The sequence below is a fragment of the Papilio polytes genome, unplaced genomic scaffold (assembly GCF_000836215.1).
Source record: "Papilio polytes unplaced genomic scaffold, Ppol_1.0 DF824191.1, whole genome shotgun sequence".
NCBI classification, from domain to species: Eukaryota; Metazoa; Arthropoda; class Insecta; order Lepidoptera; family Papilionidae; genus Papilio; species Papilio polytes.
Genome location: NW_013525013.1, coordinates 2,566,275 through 2,572,097, shown reverse-complemented (window position 1 = coordinate 2,572,097; position 5,823 = coordinate 2,566,275).

Below are 5,823 nucleotides of genomic sequence, written 5' to 3'. Positions count from 1 at the left end.
CGGCTCCCGCTTGCCGTAGCAGCTCACAGCACCCGTCGCCGGCGATGATGCTAACTTTGATCCATCAAACCTACAATAGTTGCGTCATTTTGCGTGGCAAAATTGACGGTGAATGTGTTTTTTTTTTAAAACCATCGACTTTCTAATTTTTAATCATACAATATTTCAGTGATTAGTGATGAAATAAGCATAAATGTTTTGGGTTACAACAATTTGGTGGCTGAAAAAATTTCAATGATTTGTTATTTTTTTTTACCTTAAATAAAAAGAGTGTATAATGAAAATGTTTTAGACTATGGTAGTATTTAATCGCATTTATATATACATATATGAAAATATACAAACCACTGTAACAAAAATCTACAAGTAATTTTTTGGGCAGGTTGAATTCAGTTGTCTTTCGTAGACCGCTACGCTATTGCTACGTGTATCCAAACAAGGTATTTGTAACTTTGTTACATTCGTAGTGATATTTATAAATGTGTTGTAGTAAGTACAATAAATGTAATTAAATAAAGTACGTCAAAGTGGTTATTATTAAAAAATACGATGTAAATAAAATAAAATATTTATTTGTTACTTGTTTTTTTTATAACCTAACCTACAATGGGTTGAATGTTATTTATAAGAATTCGTAAAGACTTTTAGAAAACCAAGGCTCTCGTAATCATGTGTGCTATGTAAGTATACAAAAATACCGGTTAAGTTGTTTTTCCAAAGGCAAAAAAACCTTTACAAAACGTTGGTATACACTGATGGTAATGGAGATAATGTTCTTAACTATTATAATATTAGTTGTTGCCCAAAACGTCGTCGGCGCGGAATTAAACAAAATGGTTAAGTAACCTATTCATTTTTCCAGACTATGCTCTACATCTAAGCCAAATTTCAGCGAGATCAGTTCAGCTGTTTAGAAGATACCTTTGAACATCCATCCAAATGAACCTTCGCAATTACATTATTAGTAACATACGGTTTTCTACAAATATTTGCTAGTAGAAATAAGATTAAAAAATTAAAAACCTCGATACAAAACTTTATCATAGAGAATTCTGCTCTTAAGTTTTACATACTTAGTAGGTGTAGAAACGGGATCGTTTCTAAATGTGAGGGGGTCTCGTAATATGAAGTTAACGAAGCCTGTTAACCGTTGCTGGGATACGAGCACCTTCTTGCGGATTAAGTTGACACTTAGCAGTTTAAACTCCCTTCTGTAGCACTATTCTGTCTAGTTTCAATAAAGGTGAAATTAAATTTTGTAAACAACTACTCTTTTACCACCCTTTTTTCTTATAAATTAAGGTTGGGAAGTAAACTTAAATGACGGTGGAGTAGACACACAGGAAAGGGAAGCATCGTCTTATGTGTGTCTCCTCCTCCGTCGCTGAAGGGTAGGAAACACATTCGCTATTGCGAATATCTATGGGCTGCGGTAGCTTTCAAGTTTGAAGGATTCAGCTGGCTTGCTCGATTGCCACCTTATGATAAAAAAAAAAAAAACATTTTATCTCTCGGAAAACCTAAACTTATAAGTAATTAGAACCAGGTAAGTGTTAAGTAACTTAAGTATCAGATGATAGATATTATTAGATAAATCTCTTATGTTTTAATTTATTTCATACTTCGCAGTCTGGCAAAATCTTTTGTAGATTTAAAACTATTTTATACAATACCAATGCCTATAAAACTTGATTTTCCAATCTCTGTTTAGATCAGAACAATTCTAAATGCGAAATGAGATGTTTAATGATCAACGTAAAACTGTTATTAGAGTTGGCAAAAAAACACCATCTAATTTTGCTTTCAGTTTTATAAACTGCACAAGTATTAGTTTCAAGATAAACAGCTGCATCATCAAATAGCATTTCGTTAAGAAAATCTTCAGTTACAATGCAATAAATCTCAAACAACAATGCATTCATATTAAACTTTACAACCCTCTTGTCTCTCTTCAATTCTCAATTTAATCATTCAAATGTAACCTTAACTGCTTGGTAATAGAGTCGATGGTCTATGAACTCGTTGACAAATCTCACCCATTTCGTTTCATGTCATGTTCGGTCCTCTTGATAGCCATTAGAGCTGCCCGTTGCAGCTGTCATTTCACAAGCAACCTGACGCGAGCTTTATTCGCGTCTTAGCTGCTAAATAATGATCACGCAAGATACAGACAAAATAGTATAAAATCGGCACTGCTTCTTTCAAAATCAACCCTTCCTTTTAATGTTCCTACTTAAAGCTACTATCTTAGTGATGTGACATTTGAATATCTGGATAGTCAGTTAAAATATTAATGTAACTTAGATATGGGAAAGAAAAATACAAGAGCAAATGATTACAGGGGGATAGGGTCACATCACTGACAGACTAATTTTTACTTGTTTTTCCCCTTTCCTGTCAGATCGTAGTACTAAATTCAAAGCGGCCTGAGTTACAAGCGGTAAGAATCATATTTCTTAACTAAAGAGTGAGTATTATAGTGGTTCAAATTCACTGATAATTTGAGTGAACGACAATGGACAAAACCGAATTTTGCTAATCTTAAGAAGAGGCAAATAACATACATTACGATTTTTAACAATAAATAATAAGATGTTCTTTAGGTTATCGAGTAGTTAAAGTATTATTATCTATAGATAACAGAGAGACAATACAAACAATATTACAGAGAGGATTATTAATTAAAAAAAAAAACATCAAAAAACATAACGTACAAGATAAGAGAATCGGTGATTGATAGTTTTGTATTCGGTGCCCCCGAAAAAGAAATTCGATCACTTTTCGTGTTTTTCACTCATAAAATCTTAGAACTGTATGTTTTTGTGATTGACATCAGTGATATCTAAGGCTGGTTTATTAATATTACATTACAAGAGTAAAAGCTTTATTAATATAGACCTCTAAGGAGTATAAGGCAATGCAGATCGGTCGGTCCACTGCTCAAATATTGAACGAGGCTCCCTTACAACACAAAATCAAACCTTTTATTTAAGTCCGTGCACACAGAGGGCACATTGTTTGCGAGGGCTAAGGGCCGAGGGAGATAGTTCAACAACCCTTTGGCTGACCAGAGAATAAGCGGCGGCCGCCGATTAATAAATTGTATTTTGCTTTGCATACATTCAGAGAATACTTTCTATACCCAAAATAACCAACCACTCGTTTTGCATGAAATTACTGGTTAAAAAAAAGAAGTTTTATAATAAAAGTCTACTTATAAGACGGCAAATAAAATTATTGCTATCCATTTTTATAAAATTAATGCTTATTATAATACTTTAATTAACAGTTAACATTTTGATATAAATTTCTTACTTGAACTTTAAAAAAACCGGTTGAGTGATATTATCACAAAGGGTATATGTTAAAGTTATGAGGAGGTCAAAAACCTGCTGTGCCGACCCTACAGGAGGATGATTATGGTGACTTGAAGTTTAAAAAAAAATATACCAAAAAAATAACTTTTTTAAGTTTCAATCAACAGCGTAACCTGTATCTAAGATAAATAAGTTTATTAAATGGTATATAATAGACATTTATATGGTAAATTCTGGTATAACAAAAGGGCAGTATAAGCCGGGTAAGCAGTAGCATTTAGCCGCCAGATTGCAATAAACACGGCGCACTGGACGCTACGCCGCTACGCCGGACACAACTGCCCCGCATAAAGACATCAGCGGAGTCGTGTTATGTTATATTTATTTAATGCTCTTGCAAGATTATTTTTAAGACTTGTAATTTTGTTAACATTGAATTAATAACTTAAGACAGGCAGACTACTTTTGTATGGAAAACAAGTTTTGTATCTCGTGTTATGTTATTAGTATTTATCTGTAGAATTATTAAACTGTAGAATATAGTTACCACATTAAAATCCAAGGTTTTTTTTTTTTTTTCATTTAGCTGATATTGTTAAAAAGCAATTAACTTGGCTAAACATTCATTGTATATACAAATTTCTTATTTAAAAATTATCTGTCACAAATCGACTCCACAGTTTTCCTACAAGTGCAAGGTCCTAGTCCGTCGCCCTCGTTAGAGAAGCTCAAATTAATGCAGGCCATTCTCCGGCTGACGCCCGCCCAGTTGTTCTTAAATCTAATTACCAGGCCGCACCCGCGCCCGCTCCCGCTCCCGCCTGTGCCACCGCGACCGCTCCCACTGCGCTCACAGACTGATTAATCGTACTACCTACACGTATAATGTTGCTTTGACAATAACATAGGAGAGCCATTGAGGCGTTGTTTTGAGGCGGCCGCTCGGTCGGGGGCGAAAGTGGCCGCTTACTTGGATATTTGGGTCAGCTAAGGCTTGCTCAGTGCATTTGGGCTTCACGAACAATGTCCGGTGACCTAATTAGTATACCGAGAGAATACCTTCGCTGTTAATGTTCTCCGGGACCATAATATTGTAATGATATATTTCATTTTGTAATTGTTTTAATACTTGGTTATTAAATTTAATAAAAACGTTTCTTTATCAATGTGTGCTGTTGTAAGCATTAAAAAATATCGCACATTTTTGTTGAATAACTTCATGAGTTCCTTTTGCCTGTCCAATTAAAATATTTAAGCGTGTACAACACGTCAACACTTTAAAGTCCCTTTTTAAACTTTTTTAAAGTTCCGCAAACATGTGAGGGCGCGACTAAAACAGAAGTTGCACGAGAGTTTAGAATTGTTTCAATGGAAAAAGAAAGTTTAATTTTCCTACATTTCAAAACGAGCGACCTCGCACTCCGAGATAATGGCCAGGACGTGTTAGCCCTTCGTACCATTGTTCTTAGGAGCTGATAATGTGTCCAGGAGAAAATAGAACACTTTTTATTTTGCTCAAAACGTAAAAGCAAATATTAATTGAACCAGACTTTAATTTTTAGACCACAACATAAACTTCTCGTACATGTAAAGATTTTTAAGATCTCTGAAGACGGAAAAATAATTACAAATAATCCTTACCATATACGAGTATATGTACACAGTTAGTTAAAACGTTCATTTACACCAATCTGAAAACCTTGTTGAAATAAGAATTCCGGATTCTAAAAACATATGCATACATAATATGAATAAATTAATTATACATCCTGCGCTTTATAAAATGTGCAAGACCCAAAAATTCTAGACATCAATGTTTTACAAGAAACATCTTGCATTGTGTACCTTACCCTAAAGTAATTAAGGTTGTAATTCAATGTTCTTGATTTCACGTGTAAATACCTGAAACGTTTGCCTTTATAGGATGCCTCGCGTGGTTTCTTGGGCGAGGAATCCGTGCTCAGACAAAAAGTGCCTCGCCGGCTACAAACGGAAGGGTCACCGGACTCGCCCTCTGTGCTCGTTAACAAGTACAGCGATTCTCAAACTTTTTCTTATTATTTTATTAATGAAATATGTCAAAAGTAACTATTATAATATGATTTACCACCTCTTATATTAGTTAAATGATTGTATAAAGTTGTATATTTTGATTTATTTAATAAAAGTAATTTAAATAATCTTTTCGCACTAAAATATAGCATCAGTAAAAAGTCAAAATGGTGAATAGTAAAAAAATGTTTAGTAAGTTGAGTGTTATTGTTAAGCTTTTTGCTACACCAAAATTTAGTCTTGAAAAAGAAAATTATTTGAGTTTTTAAAAATAATTTGCCTACCAAAGTTTGAGAAGCCCAATTTTGTACGTGGTATAAATCTATGTATAATTCTCTGACGCTTAGTTGCCTAATGAAAATGAGCCCTTTCTTCCCCCCTCTGCCCCACCCCGGCACGGTCAAGCGTCCCTCGCAACCTCGGACATCTGCCTCGGAAGCCTTAATGTCGGCCC